This window comes from Lissotriton helveticus, chromosome 7, assembly GCF_964261635.1.
Source record: "Lissotriton helveticus chromosome 7, aLisHel1.1, whole genome shotgun sequence".
Classification (NCBI taxonomy): domain Eukaryota; kingdom Metazoa; phylum Chordata; class Amphibia; order Caudata; family Salamandridae; genus Lissotriton; species Lissotriton helveticus.
Genome location: NC_136068.1, coordinates 665,959,510 through 665,983,250, shown reverse-complemented (window position 1 = coordinate 665,983,250; position 23,741 = coordinate 665,959,510). Strand labels below are relative to the sequence as shown.

At 45.9% G+C, this 23,741-nt stretch overlaps 1 protein-coding gene across 1 annotated transcript in view; it reads right to left on the bottom strand.

The window, feature by feature from the left end:
* Positions 1–23,741, bottom strand: part of LOC144769218 (uncharacterized) — a 228,048-nt gene that overhangs the window by 10,651 nt on the left and 193,656 nt on the right. The gene's annotated exons all lie outside the window — the stretch shown is intronic.

Genomic DNA, 23,741 nt, shown 5'->3' with positions numbered 1-23,741 from the left:
TAGGTTAGGTCAGGAGTTAGTGTATTAACAATAAACTTGACGCAGTCATAAAGAACAAAGGGCCCGATGTAGGTAGGCAAATACCGGTCGGTAACGGCCGAAATTCGGTAATTCCGGCCGTTACCGACCGGTATTTTGATTTTGTGATGTAGGGGCATGTTAAAATACAGATTTGGTCATTTTACCGATTCGGTAAAATACCGACTCTGTAAAATTACTGAATCTGCATTTTGACATGTAGGTAGCACTTAAATCAGTGCTACAGGGGTTTAAGAAGTCGTTATTTACCACCAACTAGAAGTTGGTGGTAAATAATGAAAACCCCTTAAAAAGCATTTTTTTTGCTTTTTAAACAGTGCCATGTTGCAGACATACATGCCCTAAGGGCATGTATGTCTGCAACATGTGCACCCATGCACAATTGAGGGGTGCAAGAGGGTGTCAAAGTGGCACCCTGGCACCCTTCAATGTTTCCCCCTATTACCGAATCGGTATTTACTGATTCGGTAATTGACATTCATTCCTATGGGCCTACAGGTTCGGTAATTATCGAATTCGGTAATTACCGAATCATACCGATTCGGTAATGAAATCGGTAAATTTACCGAAATCTTGATTGACAGTTCTTAAATACCGAATCGGTATGATTCGGTATTTAAGAATCGGTAATCTGGGATTACCTGCATCGGGCCCTATATGCCTTGGAATCTACTCCCTATGTGCAATCCTCACATTGGTCAGCCCTCCCCATTCCATCACCCACACTGTCAACTACCACTTCTCATCCTCCTTCAATCTACGACATCCCAGAATCGTAGAAACCTTACCTCTGCGCTGAATGACAATATCCTTCAAACATTGTCAAGATCCATGTCAGCTGCAATCCCTTTCCTGAATCTGAGCCCTACACCACCCTATACTGTGCTTACTTTGTTTATTTATATGTTTGTATAGCGCTTGAATCGACTCCCGGAGGAGTATCTCTGCGCTTAAGCGGGCTTTGAGGAGGGTTGAAGACACTAGCATACTTAATAAGTGTGAAACAGAGAGGTCTTTAGCAATTTTCTAAATTTTGTGTGTTCTGGACAGAGTCTAAGGGAGTCAGGGAGATTATTCCAGAGGCGTGGGCCGAGGTAAGAGAGGGCCTTCCCTCCCAATCTTGCCCTCTTAATAATTGGTATTTCGAGAAGATTTTTACTGCTGGAGCGTAGAGCACGTGAAGGAGTATATGGTAGGAATTTGTCCGCCAAGTAGGAGTGGCCCATATTTTGGAGTGCCTTGTGGATAGTACAGCAAGTTTTAAACTTAATCCATTGGCAGATGGGCAGCCAATGGAGCTTCACCAACAAAGGTCGCGAAGGCGACCTAGGTGGCGCATTCTGGACCAGTCTGGCCGCTGTATTTTGGACTACTTGAAGTCTGCTTAATAAAGAGTCATTAGCAGAAATCAGCAGCCCATTATAGTAGTCCAGGCAACTGATCACTATAGCCTGGACTAAAGTTTTCTGGGTGGAGTCAGAGAGTAACGGAAAAACTCTTCTGAGCATTCCGATTATATGGAAGCATGAGCCAGCTGTTTGAGTCACTTGCTCTTTTAAACTGAGGGCCTGATCTAGATGGATACCTAGATTTTTTACAACAAGCTTGGGGACAGGGTTAGGACCCAGATCTGATGGCCACCAATCAGGGGTCCACAGAAGAGGGGCTTCGCCAAACAACATCACCTCTGTCTTTCCCACATTACATTGTAGATAGTTGTTTACCATCCACTGGGACACAGCTTGCATTCCATCAGAAAAGGCCCGTTGGACCGCAGTTGTAAGTTTACTGAATGGAAAGAGGAGCTGCGTGTCGTCGGCATATGAAACGGGGATGAACCCGTATGTCCTCAGGAGACTAGCCAAGGGAGCGACATAGATGTTGAATAATGTAGGGCTAAAACAGGAGCCCTGTGGCACCCCCTTAGTTAGTTCCATGGGGGTCGAGTGATACGGGCCGAGATTGAAAGTCGCGCGCCCAGACATAAAACTCCTCATCCATGACAAAGCTGGTCCCCTTAGGCCCACCTCGTCCAATCTTCTGAGCATGATGTCATGGGACACATTGTTGAACGCCGCGGATAGATCCAACAGCACCAGAACCATAGAATGTCCTTTGTCAAGGGACATTCTGATGCTATCGGTCACTGAAACAAGTGCAGATTCGGTGCTGTGCTTGTGCCTAAACCCGGGCTGGGAATGATTTAGACATTCAGTTTGTTCGATGAAGTTAGACAGATGGGTGTTAACGTGTTTCTCCATAAGTTTGGTCAGATATGGAAGAAGTGAGATGGGGCGGAGGTTCGACAGCTCTCACCATGGGGTATTGGAGTTCTTCTGAATGGGTCTTACCTGGGCCATCTTCCACTCCCGTGGCACCAGACCTTGTGTGAGGGAAAGGTTGACAAGAGACTGAACTATATGGCTCAGTTGTTTAATCAGGGATGGGAAGATTTTAGCGGGGATATAGTCAGATGGGGAGCCAGATTTGATCTTGCACATCAATGCTTCAACCTCAGTTAAAGTGAGCAGCACATGGTTGACCGATTTGAGAGCATGTGAGGACTCAGAGTTGCTCACCGTATTTCCCGTCATCAAGATTTTGTCATATATCACCTCTATTTTATGGGAGAAATAAGAAGAGATATCATCACACATTTCTTGAGAGGATGAATCGATACTTTCACAAACCTTAGGTTTAATAAAGGTTTGTAATATTTGATACAACATTTTAGATGAATTTCCAGCTCGCGTTAATTCTGATGATATGTGCATTTTCCGTGCAGTCTTAATGTTTTTATGATAGTTGGTCAAAGAGAGGTGGTTTTGGTTTCTGTCTGCCTCAGTATGTGTGGTCCTCCAGACCCTTTCTAGCTTCCTACAAGCTTGCTTTTGTAGACGCAGCTGATCTGTGAACCAAGCTGTCTGGCGCTGGTTAGGGTGGTTCATGCATACTTTTAAAGGGGCTATGTGGTCAATGGCTTTGGCAATAGCCAAATTATATTTAGATAGGGCTATCTCCATATTGTCAGCAGCTTCAAACTGTGGTTCTATAAACACACTTTGAAAGTTATCTGCTGAGAACTTATGCCACTGTCTTCGTGAATAAGATGTAGCCGGGATCCATTTTTTGTGTACAATCAGGTCATGCATGTGGAATTCAATGGTAGAGTGGTCTGACCAGTTTACTTGTCTAGGGGGTTCACATTTAATTGTGGTAGAATTGGAGAATACCATGTCCAATGTGTGACCTGCTACATGTGTAGGGCCTACATTATGCTGAACTAGTCCTAATAGGGACAGGTCGGTCATGATTGTCCGAGCATCCACATTTTCAGTGCGGTCACTATGGACATTGAAACCACCTAATAGTAGAAAGTTATTACCTGAGTTTATATGCGGGGCCAGCAGTTCAACTAATTGCAGAGAGAAGTTGGCCACCGATCCAGGAGGGCGGTATACCAATGCCCCTTTCCAACATTCATGTGTGGGCGCATCTATCCTGAAGACCAAAACTTCCATGGTTGCAGTACTACATTGGTCTAAAACTGAGATGTTAATGCCATCCTTATAAATGATGGCAATACCACCCCCAGTTTTAAGAGGTCTGTCCAATCTGATCATTTTAAATCCTTCCGGAATACCTAATGCGATGGCAGGAACCGAATGAGGTTCAAGCCAGGTTTCAGTTAGGAAACCCAGTTCCGGCTGAGCTGAGGAGATAAGATCCCATACTTCCGTGGAATGTTTGGGCAAGGAGCGGACATTACACAGCAGATTTTTCCACCCTCTCTGTATGGTATCTGCGAGGGGCGGGATAGTGTAATCTGGATGAGAGAGAGAAGCTTGAAACCAACAAAATCGACATGAGACTGGACCTTCCGTGCATGGCAATGTCTTTGATACACAGCCCAGGGCTGTTGCCAGCTGTAAACTAAGAAGATCCTGTTTAGTATAGTTAATTTGTATAGAAGGTTTATAATCAATGGTGGATTGACCAGGATCTCTGGCATATGGAATCATCCTGGCGCGGACGGGCGCATACGGGGTTGACTCTGGCGCGCCGCCGGCGCGCCCGCTGCGCCCGTCCGCTGCGTGCTCCGCCTTCTGGGTGCATTTGTACTAATCCTAACAGCAGCACTAGACCGCCAACCGCCCGGAAATGAGCACTTCCCTCCACTCAATCGGGACGTGAGCCCGTGGTGGACCGGGGACGGAGGCCGGAGGTGGGGCTTAGCGTGCGAGTAGCAGGTCAATTAAAAAAGGTATGTTGATGCAAAACAAATAGTGAAAACGAAAATAATATTTTTAAAACAGAAGTGCCAGAGAGTGAGCAGCTAGCGCTGGGTAGCGTTAGTCCTAGCAGCAGTCTTCCTACCTCAAGCGCGTCTGCTGCGCGCTCCGCCTTCTGGGTGCATTTGTACTAATCCTAACAGCAGCACTAGACCGCCAACCGCCCGGAAATGAGCATTTCCCTCCACTCAATCAGGACGTGAGCCCCTGGTGGACCGGGGAAGGAGGCCGGAGGTGGGGCTTAGCGTGCTAGCAGCAGGTCAATTGAAACAGGTATGTTGATGCAAAACAAATAATGAAAACGAAAATAATATTATTAAAACAGAAGTGCCAAAGAGTCAGCAGCTAGCGCTGGGTAGCGTTAGTCCTAGCAGCAATCTTCCTACCTACATCGCTGTTATTATCCTTGTCAGCATTAATGATATTCTCTTCTTCATTGAATCCTGACTCAACCACTCCTCTCACACTCTTTTAGACACTGTAACGCCCTTTTAACTAGTCCATCATCAAAGTGGACAGGCAGTTTAAAATCGAGGGAGGTGTTGAGATCATTTGTAAAGTAATCTATGGTGTTCGCCTGTCCCTGCATTATCTTTCTCCTGCTTTGAAATTTTTCAAATTGATCTGTCCCTTACCAATGCTAACTAACGGAAACATTTTTTTTTGCAACAGAATTTTATTGATTATACAGCTGACCATACAGCACTTACAATGTCTACAATCTTAACTATTCGGTTAACAGTACAAATCGTCGTGCCTATCCTTAACAACTCAAGGTATTGCAGGAAATACTAGATAAACTAATCTACATTTCCATATATAACAGGCCTAGATGTAATCTTAACATTCGGGATGCCTGGACGTGGTCCATAAACCAATTCCCAGGTAACTCTTTAACTACTAAGAACCATAACATTCCCTCTATCACATCCCCCTCCCCCACCTCCTTTAGGTGTGTCATGATGGACCAGATTTAACATGTCAGGAATAGGTTTAGGTCTTTTCATTGTGCTCCTGATATCTATACCCTGCTGATCATATTATCTTTTCAAACCATTTAAGCAGATTTGTGATATTACTTGCGTCCAGCTATAAGGAAACTCATGCCATCTCACCACAGCATCGCAGCACCCCCCTTGAATCTCTCTGGAGGTATTTTAAATCAACTATTGCCTTACGGGGTTTCTGCCTGGTAGCCAATTCTATTTTTCAATTCTTCGACTAGGGCCGACCAGGTTCTGGCTGATTCCAATGATCCCTTCGTTCTCTTAGCAATTCTAGTTCTTATTGCCCATTCATAATCCGATCAGCGTATTATTTCACTCTATCATCTTTCCAGACTAGGATTCCTTTGTGCCTTACAGTTCCAGGCTATCTCTCTTTTAGCCAGGAGAAGCACCAGGTCCTGGAATCCACTTGTGACTTTAGTCTTGGGGGTGTGTGGGAACCAATGTAACAGGCAATGTTGTGGTGTGCAATTCACCTAACTTCAGACATCGTGTCCGTGACCGCTTTCCAGAACCCTCCCAGGTATGGGCAACTCCTAAACATGGGGAGGAACTCTGCTCCTATCTCCATACAGCGTGGGTACGCAGCGTCTGTTGCCTCGAAGCATCTATTTATCCTATCGGGTGAGATATGCCCTATGTAGAACATAAAAGTTAATGAGTTTAAAGCGCGGGTTCCTGGAGATCTTGAGGAAGTGCCTCATGAGGTCTTCCCATTTTTTCTCCTCTATTGGAATCCCCAAATATTCCTCCCATTTTGCTTTCACTTTATCTAAGGGAGCCACACCCTGGCTTCAGAATCAGCGATACAAGCATGTAACAGCTTTGTATGTCCCAGACGTATTGGCATCCAGTTCCCTCAACCCCAACTTCCAGAGCTACTTGATTGCCGCTGTCAGGGCTCTATGTAAGAGGAAATTACCCCTCGGCAGATCATTTCTGTCTCGGAAGTCTTCAAATGGTATCAGTGTACCATCGTCGTATAAGGCCCAATTGTGCATACTTCTGCCTCCACCCAATCTCCTAGCCCGTGCAAGTCCCTTCCATGTGGGAGTTCTCTGAGCCATTCTAGCGGGATGTCTGGTGCCTAAGGCCTCTTCCTGTTCAATTTCTGAGATGAGCGACCCCAGCATTTACACAGTACCTGGAAGTCAGGGCTAGTGTTTGCTCTTGAGACCGTTAGTTTCAGAATTGCCCTGGATAACTGTTGGATGTTTGGGACATTGTGGTCCATTAGCTCTGTTCCTTCCTTCCTGCCCGAAAACCCACTGCGTGAGCCACTGGATCTGGGCTGTGAGATAGTAATTTTTGAAGTCTGGGAGTGCGAGCCCCCCCTCTTCTACAGGTCTTTGCAATGTAGATAGCACTACTCTGTGTCTACTAAACCCCCACACAAATCCTGTGACCAGTGACCTAAGGTCTCGGAAGACACTTGCCAGTACCCAAATCGGAAGGGTACCAAAATAGAAAAGTAGCCGTGGTAACACCGCAATTTTCACAGAAAGAAGCAGAAATTCATGTTAGTTTTCAGTCCTCTAATGGCCTTCCCTACATTGCCCTAAGGTGTCATGATAGATTATTGTCCCTGGGTACGATAAGCATCTAGACTCCCATATTATATATTTTTCTATATTTGTTCTGTTTCTTCCCAAGGTGGTCGAGAACAGGCACAACTTTCTCCAGTTAAGCCGGAGTCCGGAGACCCTCCACAAATGATTGAGAAGTTCCCTTGATCCCCGTGGATTACCCCATGTGTTCTTAAGAAAAAGCAGGATGTCATCCGCATATGGTGATATACCTATTGTGGCATCTCATTATGGTGGGTGTGAACAGTCAAGTACAAAATTTTCTTTACAATTATAACCCAACCCCCCCATCAATACTGAACCTCCCAGGTGTGGTGTCCGTGATATGCAGAGGGTGGATAAGAATGAGACGTGGTCGGAGTTGGGGCCATATATGTTCCCTATCATGATCTCTCGACTGTCATGAGTCCCATGCAATACCACATATTTCCCTTCTGGATCTATTATTTGCCCCTTGCACTTAAATGGGACCACTGGTTTAATCCATACCAGTACCCCTCTGGTGAATGCTGAGTAATCAGTAAAAAAGACCTGTCCCCTCCATCTACGCTGGAGAGCTGCTCCTTCTTTGGCTCCAATATGTGTCTCCTGTAATAGGGCAATCTGCACTTCCCTTATGACTAAGAAGGCATATATCTTATGTCGTTTGGACATGGAGTGCATCCCTCTCACATTCCATGTAAGTATTTTGTAATGTATTGGGGGTGCCATTTGTTGTCTTGGGCAAGACCCCTATTCCCACTAGGGGTGGCTATAACTCTACCTATTCTGTTTCTCCTGTATAGTGACATGCCTAGTACAAGCCACCTTGAACAACTTTCCTTGCCATGAACTCGAATCCCCAACAGAAATATGAACCCCCTTTCCCCAGGACAGGCATAGGAACAAACCTCATCCAAACTGGTCACCAATAGTTGTCCGAACTCAGGTGCACCCGCATAGCTCTAGGTAGGGTGGTCTGGTATCACAGTCTCAAAGCAGACCCCCAAGTCCCCACTTCCCCCATCATAAGCCTAGCCAGCTGCCACTGCCATTAAATTACCTCGTCTGATGTTCCTGGTGTGAACTTCGGCAGTTCCTTGTTGGTGTCTTCTGCAGAGCTTCAGTCTCCAGTTGTCTCCGAGTTTTGACCTTCGTGCTCACTTGGCGAGGGACGTGGGCTCGTGAGTTCCATGAGAGCCTGGATCACTTTACCTTGCTCCCATTGAGTTCCAGCTAATGTGGAAGCATTTTTCTTTGTAGGCTTGTGTCCCATACGGCGTGATGTGGGATGTATCTTGTCTCCTTTTGGTCTTGCATTTGATTCCCCTTCAATCTAGTTCCAGGCATCCTGTGGGGTTGTGAAGAATTGCGTGGCAGTGGGGGTGATCACCCTTAGACACAAAGGGAACAACATTGCATAGGGGACGTTCATCTGTTTGAGGCAATGTTTCACCCCCAAAAAGGGTGTACGCTGCTCTGCACTTCCCTTGTTAAAATCTGTAAAGACCATCACTTTACTATTATGTATTTGTAGGTCTAGCTGTGTTCGCGGTTGGGCTAGGATGTGGTCCCGATCTCTATAATGCAGGAGTTTGGCAATTACAGGTCGTGGGGGCATCCCCGGTAAGGGAGGTTGGATATGGACTCTGGGCGCCCTTTCTAGGGCACAGAATTGGGAAATTCCCTCAGGCACTACCTCCCTGCGACTCCACTCCTCTAGGTAGGTCAGCATGTTTGATCCCTACGCTCGCTCAGGAACCCCAGAATACGTATGTTGCTTCTGCGGGATCTATTTTCACTGTCTTAGGCCCGCATTTCCAGAACCTTTATCTTGTTCCTAATGAGGGATACTGTTTCTTTCTGCAAAGCTAATTCAGGTGATAAGTCCATTAAATATCGTTCAGTAGTGGTGACTCTCTCGGCCAGCCTCCTATGATCGTCTTTCAGTAAATCGAGCTAAGTCTCAATGCTGGCTATTTTAGACTCAAGGGCCTTTTGGGAAGCCGTTATTGCTTGCAATAGGTCCTCAAGTGTTGGATCTGTTCCGGTAGCTTCCTGGCAGGTCAGTTCCATATCTCCGACTTCGTCTGTCTGATCGGATGTAGGGTCAGTGCTTTCATTTTCTGGGCCACGTTTCCTAGCACATGTACCCATTTTTTCTGAGCTACGCCTTCTGTAATCTTATTCAGTGCTGAGTCTCTCTTGGCGACAGCTGCCGAAGGTAAGTCACCTTGTGCAGTCATATTCCAGTCAAGCTTCAAGCTAGCCCTGGGGATTGTTGTCTCCACTAAGGGCTTGCACTATAACTACGCACCCAATGGAACCTCCTCTAGGCCAATATACTCTGTGCTCCTCAGACACACTCATTTCCTTTAGCCTTTCCGGGGGGCTTGTCTGGGGCTTTCCACTTTGCCCTTTCCTCTAGGCTTTGTTGGCTTCCCTCACTCTGTCACTGTTGCCTTTTTTTAAAATTTTGAACCCCAACTATTTGACTTCTTTAGTGCGTTTGTCCACCAGTGAACTCCACATGCTCTTATACAAGCTGTGTAGGGCCACTTGCGCCAAATGCAATCACCCGTATCGTGGGAACCTGTACGGTGTGCTGCTCTCCGCACTTCTGCCAGCTGCCACTCCTGACTCATAGCGGGCAGGTTAGAGTGTCTGCCACAGCGTTGGGTCTCACCGCCATGCAGTTGCCCCAGCAGACCTCTGCGTCCTCCTCCAGAGCAGGACCAGTTTGCCACAACTGTCCTCTACCTCCGTGTCTGGGAGCCCTGCTGCAGGGCAGCCTCACCTCAGACTCTTTATTCTACTCCGGACGTGTACGGTAGGCCCGGGCTGACTCCTGGGACTATTGCTTCTTCAAGTGCCTTCTTGGGAGTTATGCTGCCATCTTGCATGAACAGGGTCCCTTGCTCCCTGGGGCTGCTCTTCCTTGATCACTGCAGATCTCCACTGCTCGCAAGCCCCCTGGGTCATCCAAACACTCCAGCGACTAGGCACATGCAGTAATGGGGGAGACCTACTGTGTTCTGGGCGACATAGATGCTAGTCGGCGGGCGCCATCTTGACTCTGTTGAGCCTCTTTTTGTGTTTCTCCGTCCGAGGCTATTACAGGGTCATTCCCATGCATGTACCTCACCGCCTTCAGGTATGTTAATGTTCCCAGTGATCTCTTTATGGGGTCTGGGATAGACAGGGTAATAGATAACGGAGGTTACTGGGTGAGAGCTCTGCGACCCACGTCTTATTCCATCGGCCTGAAGCCACGCGCCCCCCCAACTGATGGAAACATGTTTGTTTCTATCAGCATACTGTGACCAACACGATTTCCTAAATAAGTTAAATGAACTCATCATCACTAATCTTTTTCCATTTGAGAATATTGTGATGATGTGTCTTGGTTCCATACCTATGTTCCAGCATGGAACCAGGTCAGTGTAATGTTCTTTTATCTGGTATTCTAAAAGTGTCAGTTGATCCCTGCTGGATGTTGGATGAGGTTGTTGATTAAATACCTCCTACATCAATCTCACTTGTGTTAGGACCTTTCATTACTACACTGGTGACGAGGATGGGATTCTAATTAGAGGCACAAGAATGATTCCACCTTTGAGTTTAAGGAATAATATTGTAAAAATGGCGCATGAAGGCCACATGGGAATTTCAAAAACAAAAGAACGTATCCAACAAGATTTTTGGTGGCCAGGCTTAGATCTAATGGTGGAACGTGCTGTTCGTGAATGTGTACCTTGTCAGTTAAGTGATAAGGTACTAAAACCAAGACATCCACCCATGGTTTGCAGAAGGTTACCAAAGTGTCCCTGGGATGAGGTAGCCATCGACATAGTGGGACCTTTGCATGGGGAACAACAAACTCCTTATTTAACTGTTTTGTTGGATTTGTATTCACGTTGGGTTGGAGTTAGTTCAGTGAGGGAGATCACAACTCAATCTGTTATAACATTTTTAGATTCTGTATTTAAACGTGAGAGTTTTCCTAATTCTATTCTTTTGGACAATGGCCCACAGTTCTGTTCAGGGGTGATGGAAGAATATTTGCTCAAATGTGGTGTTGTACATAAAAAGATTTCATTATATCACCCAGAAGCAAATGGTGCTTTGGAAAGACTCAACAAAACTTTGAAAGAGAGTATTCAATTGGCTAAAGTTAACTGTCTTGTTTGGAGGAAAAAGTTGCAAAATCGAATTACGGATTACAGATTCACTCCTCATTCCCCTACTGGTAAATCCCCTTTCGAACTTTTCAAGGGCAGGTCTGCAAATACAAGTTTGTGTCCAGGGTGGATGATTTTGGATAAAGGGTTGAAGAACAATGCCATTCAGCATTGGAGAGACAAGGAGTTAGCTCTTCAGAAGAAAAGGAACATTTATGTTGATTTCCGGAGGTCAGGTAAAGCCTCACACTTCAAAGTTGGTGAGAAGGTCAAAATTAAAGCTCCGGTAGGATGCCAGAGTTGGTAAAAATGTACTTCACCTAAAACTGTTGTTAAGCTTTTCAAAAATGCTGTAAAAACAGATGATGGTCGTATTTGGAACTATAGTCGTGTTGTACATTTTGGTGGGAGCAATATGTTTGACCCTAACCATTCTGATGTTTGTGTGAAATCTGGGTCCACTCGCAAGAGTATGTGAATTCGCAAATGTCCTAATTATTTGTGTGATTATGTGAAGTAATAGTTTTATATGTTTTCATCTAACTTTTATTTTGTTACTTCTTTGTAATCTACCTTTCAGAGGTATCTTTTGAAATGTAAAGGGGAAGGAGTGTGATGATGTGTCTTGGTTCCATACCTATGTTCCAGCATGGAACCAGGTCAGTGTAATGTTCTATTATCTGGTATTCTAAAAGTGTCAGTTGATCCCTGCTGGATGTTGGATGAGGTTGTATAATCTCACCCTAGTCTTCAGAAAAAACGTTTAAAAATTCTAGGCCACTTGTTTCTCATCCAGCCTAATTCTTCTCTCAAAATGCTATGTAAGAAGATCTGAAAGGGCAATCGTTAGTCCTGAATACTCCTTTCATATGCCCAACATATATTTGAAAGAATATACTACCAATCTTCCATTTTCACAGCAAATATGGCATGTCTATGCTCCCAAATATATATCTCGAAGAATAGCAGTAAAAACATGTTTTGAATGATTAAACTCGCGCCATTGTTTCCTTTTCCTCTGGTGTTGATGCCACATATAATTACTTCTCCTCCCTCTTCTATGTCAAAATGAACTTAGCCAGACAGGAATTTGATGTCTCTAGCAAGATGTCTTCAATCAGGCCAGAACTTTACAATACTGCTCCTTCTTTCTTCTCACGATACTCCAACCTCTAATTAAAATGAATTCCCCATTATCTAGGAGAATACCATCCTCTCTACTGCCTCCAATACAAAACCTGCCATGGACTCTAATGACCCAAATGCTGCCTCTGTTGCCAAAGACCTTGCTCAAACATTTATCACTGATTGGCTGACCCTCACAAATTGATCACTTTAAAGGGGTGTTACACCAATCTATCTCCAAGTTGTTCATGGTAAACCTCTTATAATAAAAACCTATCCTTGATCCCTCCAAAATGTCAAAGTACTAACCCATCTGTGGTCTTCCCTTCCTAGCTAAAATCCAAACTAATCTACCATATCACAGAAAATGTTCTTTGTGATATGCTGCAATATGGTATTAGAGCGAAGTACATCACCTATACCCTTTTCACTTTCTATAAAGCCCACTCTTGTCTTCTCACCCTTGTTGACCTAACAGCAGCATTCTTTACTGTTGCCCATCAATTTGAAAATGAAAAACAAGGAGGGCCTGGACAGATTATTATGAACTCTATCAGAGCACTGTCGATTGGTTAAAATTGGTAACTCCATTTCTGATCCCTCCCATATCACGTCCCTAAAGTCTTTATCTGAGTGACCCTAAAAAAACTCTTGCCATCTCAAACCTCAGTATGCAGATGGCAAATTTTCATGTAGAGCTATGTCTATCCACTCTACCTCCTCTTATCCTAACAATGTTATTTCGAACATGCTTTGTCAATATGTGTCCATATTTATCAAAGCTTACAGCTTACTGCTGTTTCTAACCTTTCATATTTTCAACTGCCTGCCTTGCACAGCCTAGCAAATTCTTAGCTTTTATGTCCTTTCTCTGTGCCCAAATAGGGTTCTTTCTATTGCTACCAGTAGAATCAGTCAGTCAGTCAAAATCCTTTTTTCTGCTCTGTTCGACCAATAAAAGTTTGCACAAAATCCAATACATGGGGCATGGCCAGGAAGCGCATGGAGTAAGGCGTGCAAGCCTAGGTCTCCGCTCCACCGCGTTCCGCTAACGCTGTTGCTCTTCTCCATCGAGTCTGTAGACAGGATGGAGACCCCTGAACTGCTAGGGCTCTGTGGCGCCTGGGAGTGTGGATTCTCAAGCGGCCTACCCGGTATCCTCTATGGCTGCCATCTTGTGGTGGCAGACTCAGCCTTGGAACCGCAGTCAGGCTGCGCCCTCTGGCCCCTGTGTTGGGACGCAAGAGCCTACAACGAGCCCTGGTATAGCTCCTTTTGCTGGGAGGCGACCAGCCATTGCGGAAAGCGAAAGCCGCCCTTCACTCTCACCTGAGCCTCGGAGACACATGCCTTAGTCCTGCAGCACGGCCCTGGATGGTTGATCGGTAGGGGTGGGTCCGGTGTGAGGCTCTGAGGAGCCTGTTCCGGAAACTCCGAGGAGACGGGGACCCCTAAGCAGTGGAAGGTGAGCCAGCAGAGACTAGTAACTTACGGGGTCAGTCTGTCCTCCTGACGATACCCTTGGCTGCCATTCTAAGGGCGGGCCTGGCCTTCCCGACTCGACAGAGCCCTGCACCCGGTCCGGAGTGGTGCTGGAGCGACGCAAGCTCGCAGAGGTATCCCTAGGCTGGTGGCATTCCTTATGCTTTTTGGCCACCGACGAACACTTGGGGAAGCCCCGATCCCAACTCGATCCCCGAAAGCTCACTTTGAAGCCTGGCTGCGGTGCCCTGGAGTACATGGCTATGACAGTAGGACCAATGATTTGAAGTAAGGTCTGCTGTGCGCTGCGCTTCGGAGCCCTGCTGGGGCGGCGGAAGAACTCTGGGCCCTGTGGACACTGGGGAGGCCCTGAGAAGCAGACCTGCTCACTGCTACTCTTGCTGGTCTCTATCAGTGGGGCCACAGCCCATTACCTGTGGTTGGGGAGTCTAGATGGATCCCCTCCGGGTGTCCGCAGGCAGTCATCTTACAACTGCTGGCCTGTGAACTAATCTCTGCATGTTGTATGGGATGTAAGTGGTGGTTACGCCCTTTGGTGACACAGAAGATCCTGGGATGCTTGTAACGGCCTTCGCTCATGCTGGACAAGGAGAGAATTATGGTGGTGCTCTGAGGTAGGCCGTGGCCTCTGCTGCCTGAAGACGTACCTGTGGGGTCATCTTTGCTGGGCGGGTGCCCATCCTATGGACTCTGGTCCTGTGCTGTGGGCTGTTGTGGGGGAGAGACCCCGTGCTACGTGTGGTGGTTCGTCTTGGTAGCATGGTAATACTGTGATGCCTGTGTGGGACATCTGGGGCTCCTTTGGCCTAGCTCGCAGACAGCCCTACACAACTAAATAATAGTTGCCAAGTCTTTGCTCCTCAACGCCTTTCTACCCTGTTCTCAGGGTCTGACCTTTCTCCATCGTTGGACTCACGGTCCCCCTGTAGCGCCCTGTCATGCCTCCTATAAATAAAGCACATAAAGACGCTGAGTCTACCACGGCTCGTGACAATCCAGCCACCTCCCTCTGGTCTAAAGCTACTCCTCATTCACAGGAAGACTCCAACTCTTCAACTCTGGAATCAGGGAAGTCCACCTTGGAGGTGCCACTCACCCAGGCATTCATGGTGTCCCTCCTGCAGGAAATCAAAGACGAGATTGGCTCTCTAAGACAGGACTTCAAGACAGGCCTGCAGGAAATCCATTGAGAGGTCAGGGAAATTGGAGAAGAGTCGATGACCTTGAATGCACTGTGGACACCAGAGCTGAGGATCAGTAAAATCTGTGGAAGAGAATGATGGAAATCGAGGAGCAGAATATTTCCTTTAAGCTGAAGCAAGAGAACCTTGAAAATCGCAGTCTGCTAAACAACCTGCGCATCAGGGGGGCTCTATTGGGGGGAGAAGGCAAAAACATCCTGACATATACAGCAGAACTTTTCCAAGCCATCCGAGAGAACGAGGAGGCCTCACCACCTATGTTTGACAGGGCTCATCGGGTCTGTGGCCCACACAATCTGCCTAACTTCATTCTGGACAACCTTACTAGAGTCCATTACTATGCCGATAAAGAAACTATTCTGAAAAAAATACAAGGGATTAAAACGATTTCTTACAATGGCCTCTTGATACAAATACCAGTCACACTTTGACAGCGAAAAGATTTCAAGCCCGTCACAGAAAAGCTGAGGGATCTCAACATCAAATACCAATGGGGTCATCTATTTGCCTTAATGTTTACATGATAGGGCAAAAGGCGAGTCCTTCGTTCACTAAACAATGCAAAACAGCTTCTGCAGCTCCCATCGGAGTCTGATGGAGGGGACCTGTCTTCACCGGGAGAGCGCTGAGAGGGGCCTCTTCTCCTGATATGGTTCACAGTCATGCCTCCTAAATCCAGACTCCGCATACAGGAACTTGATTCTTCCAAAACTAAACAGTAAATCATCAGTCATATTTGCTCCCTGAGTGGCTCTTCCTCTCCAGCTCATACAGAGTAAACACTCCCTGGCTTTGCTGTCTCCTGCAATGGGGCCACATGTACCTGGACTTAGACTTGACGTGAATCCGGCTCTGGGAAGGAAGTCCTAGATACTGTTAGAGGATGGTTGAAAACTGAGGGAGACATTGCATGTAGCCTAAAGTCACACTTGACCCTCTTGCATAAAGAGACTACGTCTTTGGAGGACGTCGGAGCCGTGACCGCGGCTGACATTCTCGGGATTGGCCCGATGGATGGAGCAAATATCCCTTTTCCTAAACATTGCCACAGGACAGTTGTGGCGGAGGCCCACAAACCTCTGTGCGACTGCCACCCCACCTACAGAGTCCCGTAGGAGAGTGACTTTTCCGGAATGGCCCATCTGTGTTACACTGGGCTGTTCTTGATAGACTCTGTTTGTGCCTGGCCCGGTTGGCCATCAGTTGTTGTATCCTTCATTTTATTTTTCTTTCCTTTTTCTTCACAGTTTCTTTTTTTCTTTTAGATGTGCTGATTTTAGGGGTATGAGAGTAAACACGAGTGCTTTGCTGGGTGATACTTGGGCTTGTACTGCTATGCTGAAGAGCTGCGATGGCCCTTTCGTTCTACTGGGGGACATGAGGTTCTGGAGGAAGGGACCCAGGCCTACAGGGTCGCTGTGACGGTTGCAGGGGTCATACTTCTCTTGCAAGAATGTTATGATGGGCCACAATACATTTCTCTCTCTAAATGTAAAGGGTCTGAACTCCCCTAACAAGAGGCGTCAGGTTTGGGGATAGGTGGTCTCTATTCTTTGTTAACACATATGCCCATAATCAGCACCAGGATGCTTTCCTATGCCTACTCCTTAGGGAGCTCCTACAGTCAGTCACAACTCCCATTGTCCTCGTGGGCGGTTTTAATTTGGTCTGGGACCCAGAATGGGATTGTACTACCAGACAAAGTTCTGGTGCGATGTTGGCGGCCCTGAGGAATGTCATCACAGACTTAGGCTTAGGCTTAGTTAATGTCTGGAGACATCTACACCCGGACTCTAAGGACTATTCCTTTTTCTTCCATTCGCAACAGTCATATTCTCGTATAGAATATTATTTCTTCTCTCTCCCCCTGATCCATCCACTGAGCGATGCGGAGATATCTGAAATATCTTTATAAGATCACTATCACTGGTTTCCTTCCAACCCCCTAATCCACGTAGGGAGTCCGTACCCCGCTAGAGGCTGCCCCCTCAGGTCCTTCGGGACCCTGTGGATGTGGTGGATATCCAAAAATAGACTGAGGCCTTCTTTCTTGCTAATTCCCTTACCAACACCTCTGAGGACACTCGATGAGATGCTTTTAAAGCTACTATTCAGGCAGTTATCACATCTATATCGATCTCCAGGACCACGGAGGCTAGGTTGGTTGAGACCACTCTCTCTGGAGACATCAAAACACTGGAATGCAGGGATCATCTTCATCTGTCCCTCCTCAATAAGTGGCGCCTCGCTGAATTGCAAGGCCAATTGCACCTGCATCACACCAATACGGCAGAGAGAATTCTACTCAACCTCAAGAAGAAGTTCTACACAGGGGGTGATAAGGTTGGGGCGTGTCTGGCACGGCGCCTTCCAGCGCAGACCGCCAGAGCACACATCACCAAACATAGGCCCCCAGATGGCTCATGGGCCATTTTGGAGGTGGATAAAGGTCTTAAACTGTAGAATTTCTATGGGGACCTCTATGTAAATACTCCTTGTACTCCTGATGCTGTACTGACTTTCTTAACTCTTGCACTTGGGATCCTATTGATCCTCACTTTATGAAATTGCTGGAAAATCCCATTACTCATGATGTGATTGCTAAGGCTTTGAAACAACTTCCACTTGGTAAGACCCCCGGGCCGGATGAATTACCTGTCACTTTTTAGCGGGTCTATTACCCGCAGCTTCGAGACCATTTGCTTAATCTTTTTTTATAGTTTCACAGATATCACAGTTCTCACCGCCTCCATGAACGAAGTGGAGGTGGTCCTTATCTCATAGCCAGGTAAAGACTATTCCTTTCCTGCGTCCTACCGCCCCATTGCTTTGTTAAACACTGATGCAAAGATTAATACAACCATTTTAGCCAATCGCCTGGAGCCCCATCTCCCCAGTCTCATTGACCTCGATCAAGTGGGATTTATTCAACACCGCCAGGGAGTGGACAATATCCGTCGGGTATCCCACCGCGTATAAAAAAATACGCTATAGAATTATCCTTGCCTGTCTGGTATTCTTCGACCCGGAGAAAGCCTTCGATCGAGTGGACTGGGGATTCCTTAAAGAAGTATTACGGAGAGTGGGACTGGGACCGAAGATGATCTCCAGATTGATGGCGCCTTATGCAAAACCCTCTACCCACATTTGTTTCAATGGTTGTCTCACTGCCCCAATCCCCTTCTATTGGGGCACCAGACAGGGGTGCTCGCTATCCCCCCTGTTGTTCGCTCTGGTTGTGGAGCCCCTGGCTATCACCATTCATCAAGATCTGAATATACGAGGCATTTCCATGGGTGGGTATGACCATAAGGCCTACCTCTTTGCGGATGACCTCCTTCTATCATTATCCTCCACCTCAACGTCCCTCCCAGCTGTGGCTTCTCTCCTGAGGGCTTTTGAAGATGCGTCGGGATACAGGATCAATCTTGGAAAATCTCATGCTCTTAATCTTACTCTCTCTGAGAACCAGGAATTACGGAACCTGATTCCAGTACAGTGGATTGACGTATCTATTCGGTATCTGGGCCTAAACTTGACCCCTACACTCTCGACTTGTGATCAGTCTAACTGGCCTAGATATAGGAAGGCCATACAGGAGGAATTGCACAGATAGAATGGCCTTCCTCTTGGCTGGTTAGGTCATATCAACACTATTAAAATGTCCCTTCTCCCTAAAGTTCTATTCCTCTTTCAAACTCTACCCACCCCAATACCTCAGGCTGATATTCTTGCCCTACAACGTAACTTTACAAAAAATTTTATGGAGCAAATCCCGCCCAGGATTTTCCAACAGGATCCTAATCTTGCCTTGTGACCGGGGTGGACTAGCGTGCCCCAATCCTTTGGAATACTATTGGGCTTGTCACCTTTAGTATATATCAGGGTGGGTGGTTCGCGAAAAACATTGGTTTTACTTGGATCGAGCGGTGGCTTGTACACCTTTGTGGGACCTGGCTTGGCTCCCGCGTGGAGCACGCACCTGCAGCGCCTACATAGCCACCCAACGAAGACGGTATTGGAGATTTGGGACAAGTTGGCAGTCCCAAGGCCTGACATTGTTCCCATCCCCATACACGCTGGCAATGCAAACCCAAGCATTTAGTACATGGACAGAGGGCGAATGCCGGGTTATTCAGGACCTTTTTCAGGGCGAGGACTTCCTTACGTTTGATCAATGTAGGCAAAGGTTTCATCTCACAGGGGTAAATGTATGCAATATTACCAGATACGTCACTGGCTTAGCTCCCAGACCTATGTTCAGGGAGCCACTAGACAACTTACTGCCTTTGAGACCCTGGTTCGTAAATTTGAGGGATCGAAGGGTCTGAATTCTAAGACATAATCTGTTTTACAACACTCTCATGAACCCACGGATATCTGACACGGTGGGCTTTAAACCTAGAAGAACATACCTCCTGAAGGGTGGACCGGTCTATGGCTTCATATTCCAAAGAGATTCCAGAGCACGCCGCAACGTGAGTCAGCATACAAGTTAATGACGCAGTGGTATTACACGCCCACCCGCTTACACCAAATGTTCCCAAGCTCCCCCGACCTATTGGAGATGCCAGAGGGATAGAGCTGATTTTATTCACATTTGATGGTCATGCCCGAATCTCACGATCTTTTTGAAGGAGGTCCTCAGCCACATCAAGGAGGTAGTGCGATTTCCTATTCCTTCTTCCCTGGCAGTTACGCTTTTAGACATTAAACCCTCAACACTAAATGTTATCACATACGCAGAGTTGTGCTTGATTCTCCATTTACTAGCAGCGGCTAGACAGTCAATAGCCTTATTTTGGAAGAAACTGCATCCTCCCCCTATTGCCACCTGGTTTCTTCACCTGTGGAATGTTTTAGGTCTTCAATTGCTTACCGCCCACATTAACCATACAGGCACACGTTTCACCCGCACTTGGCAGCCTCTTGTGCACTATTTCACCACGACCAGGCATTCCCGTTTGGCTCCCCCCAGACTTTGGGCCTTACAGTTGTTTGAGGACTCCCTTCAATCATACTCTAGAGGCCAGAAGCCGGACTCTCCGGAGCGACCCACCTAGGCCCGACGACTTGGCCTTTTCCATCCATATGGCCCCCCAGCTTCTGGACGAGGGGCGGCTTCCTCTCAGTGCATCCTCTTGTTTCTTTTTCTTTCTGTGTGAGAATTTCACATTTGGTTCTTCTTTTATTTTATTCTCTATATGTAATTGATGACAGCTCCCTGTTGCTTTCCTGATTAGAGGGCCACCATAGATTAGGGGAAAAATTGATATTTGATGACATTTCCACTTCTAAGTTGGTCTTTCTCCGCTCTCCCTGCAATGGGTCTCTTGTTAGGAGAAATGGAGACGGAGCTTGGATGGGTGTTGTTCCCCTTTATTGTGCCACATTTTGGTATGTAGGGCCTGATTGTATTTTGCATGGGCTAGATCCTGATATGTATGTTTTCATTAAGTTGTTGCACTATGTACCATGGAAAGTGGGCTTATTTGATGCTTTCTTTACAGGGACATGAGTTTTCAATTTGTTTGGCTTGTGTTGTATGCTTTATAATCAATAAACAAAATTTACATAAAAAAGCAACAACCAAAAAATCCAATACATTTCCATGTAAAATACTAAATAAATACATACATTTTTAAAATATAACCATTAAAAAGAAAAACATAATAAACATCTAATATCTACTGCGTATCTTAAGTACAGTTAAGTATAATTTAAGACAGCGTATACAGTATCTATATTGTCTAAGGATAATAAATAGTCCAAGGCTCTCTCATGTGACCTGGTTTCCTGTACTAATAGTAGGGGCAAAGAATTGGCCTTCTCTGTGGGGTATAGAGTTTACACAAAAGAATAATAATCTTGATGCTTTGATGTGTAAAGCCTTCACAGGGGCAGTGGGGAAGTAATGAAAACCACGTGCCTTGAGTCAATTTTTCGTACTCCCCTCTGTGAACACTTTTGATTTTATGTTTAGGATTTATTATGCATTTCTTATATAGCTGCTGTAGTAGTAGTAACATAGCTTTATTTCGGTTACAAACCTTAACAAGCATTGTCATAGCCAATATGTCTCGCTTTTGGGACCTTATAAGTATTTAATTATGCAGCACAATATCCTTGGTGCAATAACATCAACTGTTGCATGGCTAAAAACTTATAAGGACCCAAAGGAGAGACCTATTGGCTATGCCAATGCTTGTTTTTAGAGGCATAAGTTGGCAAGGTATGCTCAGACGCGAGTCCCTTGCTCACTTTGCCACTGGATTCAAGCAAGCCTTGCTGAAGACGGCTGGAATGCCAGAAACCGGTCCTAGGAAGCTTGTTTCCGGTCCAGGGAAGGCATGGCTTGACAATTTGGGCTGGACTGTTCCCATGAGGCACGGGGTCAGACTGATCTACATATGGCCATGTCTGAACTGGTTGTATCTGTTGTATCCCTCGTGCAACTTTCACCACCCTGAATAGTTTGCTGATATATCTGATGTGGGCTGGTAAACAGAGCAGGGTGAAACTAGAGGTGTTGAAACTGGATACGGACACTGTTGTCACACAGTATACTGTCAAACCACATTTTGATGTGAAAGTGACATTTTGGGACCATTTTTGGGAATTCACGAAAAACTCATTAACCCCTTCCATGCTCATGACGGAACGGTTCCGTCATCAGCGTCGGTGCTCCGGTGCTGATGACGGAACATTTCCGTCATGAGCCAATACGCTTTTAAACCCTTCAGCACTGCAGCGAAATTCGTGCAGCACTGAAGGGGTTAAAAAAAAGAACAATTTCTAAAACCCTTATATTTTCGGCAGTAAACACGGATGCTTCTATGAATCAGCCGCACAGAGTTTTACAGGTAGAGATACAAAAGTAATAGACAGGCAGATGTTACGATGCAGAACATGGAGAGAAATGCAAAAAGTGGAAGAGAGACACAGAGAGAGAAAGAGAGTTAGTAAGAAGAGATAGGAGGAGGCAGAGAGAAAATGATACGAAAGTACTCGAAAGAGTGAACAGTGCGGTAAAGAGACAAGCCTAGAGAAAAGTAGAGACAGACAGCGGCTCAGATAGAGATTGAGCAGGCGGTGGGAGGAAAGTAAGGGCTGGGAGAGCAGGCAGAGATAGGCGAAGACTGCGCTAGATAAAGTGACAGAAATATAAAAAGTGAAGCTCAGCCAAGGGCGGGGAGGGCAGAAGAGGTAACGAGTGATGACATGAAAGGCACAGAGAGAGAAAGAGAGTTAGTAAGAAGAGATAGGAGGAGGCAGAGAGAAAATTATACGAAAGTACGCAGAAGTATGAACAGTGCGGTAAAAAGACAAGCCTAGAGAAAAGTAGAGACAGACAGAGGCTCAGATAGAGATTGAGCGGGCGGTGGGAGGAAAGTAGGGGCTGGGAGAGCAGGCGGAGAGAGGCGAAAACTGCGCTAGACAAAGTGATAGAAATATAAAGAGTGAAGCTCAGCCAAGGGCAGGGGAGGGTAGAAGAGGTAACGAGCGATGACATGAAAGGGTGCCCGGAGAGAGAGAGAGACGCTTAATTACCCATGACAACAAAGGAAAGGCAGATGGTGGCTGCGCGCTTGCACACGTACGTGCACTCAAGCTTGTGGCCAGCAAAAGCCTGGGTAGCACTTTGAAAATCCACTAACTAAATGTCTCGCCAGAGCAGCTGCGCTGCCTCTAGTGAGACCTAAAAAGCACAAGTAAGCATCTCATAGCAACAAACAATACATGATCATATTATCTAAAAGCAATTAGCATCCTTTCCAATCATTCCCATGGTTCCTTAGAGGGTAACAAATAATTCAAAAATCATTATCGAATAAAAAATACAATCAAACTTGCAGATCTATAGCTGCTGTATATCACTGTGGTGGTGTTTTTAACCGAACATTTGCCGTAGGCCTAATGATGAAGGAATTTATTCCCTCACTTTTTTAATGCTCCTGAGCAGTATCTAACCTAACATCCTGCTTTGTTACGACACACATATGTTTATAAAGTTGTCTGTAAGCCCTGCTTGTACTAATATATTTTTCCTATTGTCTTTCTCTTGTTAATAGCTGTTCTCAGTTCCAGTCTTCTGTTTTTCTGGACCAACACACCTGTGACGTTTGCAGCTCCCCTTTTCCTTTGACCAAATATATGCTCTTCGTTTAACATTCCTCCAATCAACTACATGCATTTGCTCGCCCATACTCCAGGCCTCAGTATTATCACAGTGCCACTTTTGCCACCCTATACTGTATGAATTACACAAGGGCTGAACATGTTTTCTCCTGTTCTTTGTGTTACAAGATCACCTTGCTACTCAATTCCAGATTTATATGAAGAGGTCGTGTCTCTCTCCCACCTTATGGTTATTACTGTATGCTGTAATTTGACTTTGCTCTTCAAATCTGCTGACCCTTGATACTGCTTCACAAGACCAATGAACTGCTGCCAATTTCTATTCAATGGTGATGACTTGGTACTCTCAGCTGAGAAATGCTTTCAATCTGTGTGCTACAATTGTATTTGCTTCTGCAGATATTAATACAAATTCTGTTTCATTTAAAAATATGTGTATTAGAATCAATGCTTTCGCAAACTGTAGGTATTGGTCTTTTACAAATAATACAATCCGGTAACCAGCGATGTATCTTGCAGGCCTTCTCAATACATTCCTCTGAGCTCTGCTTTCATATGTAAATAAAGAATTCACAGTTAACCACGACAGAAAAGTCCCAGGAGCCAGAGTACCTAATTACAAGTGCAAGGGATTCAAAGTGGGAGAAGCCGACAGTTGAGTGGAGAAGGGAAGGACCTAGGGAGATGG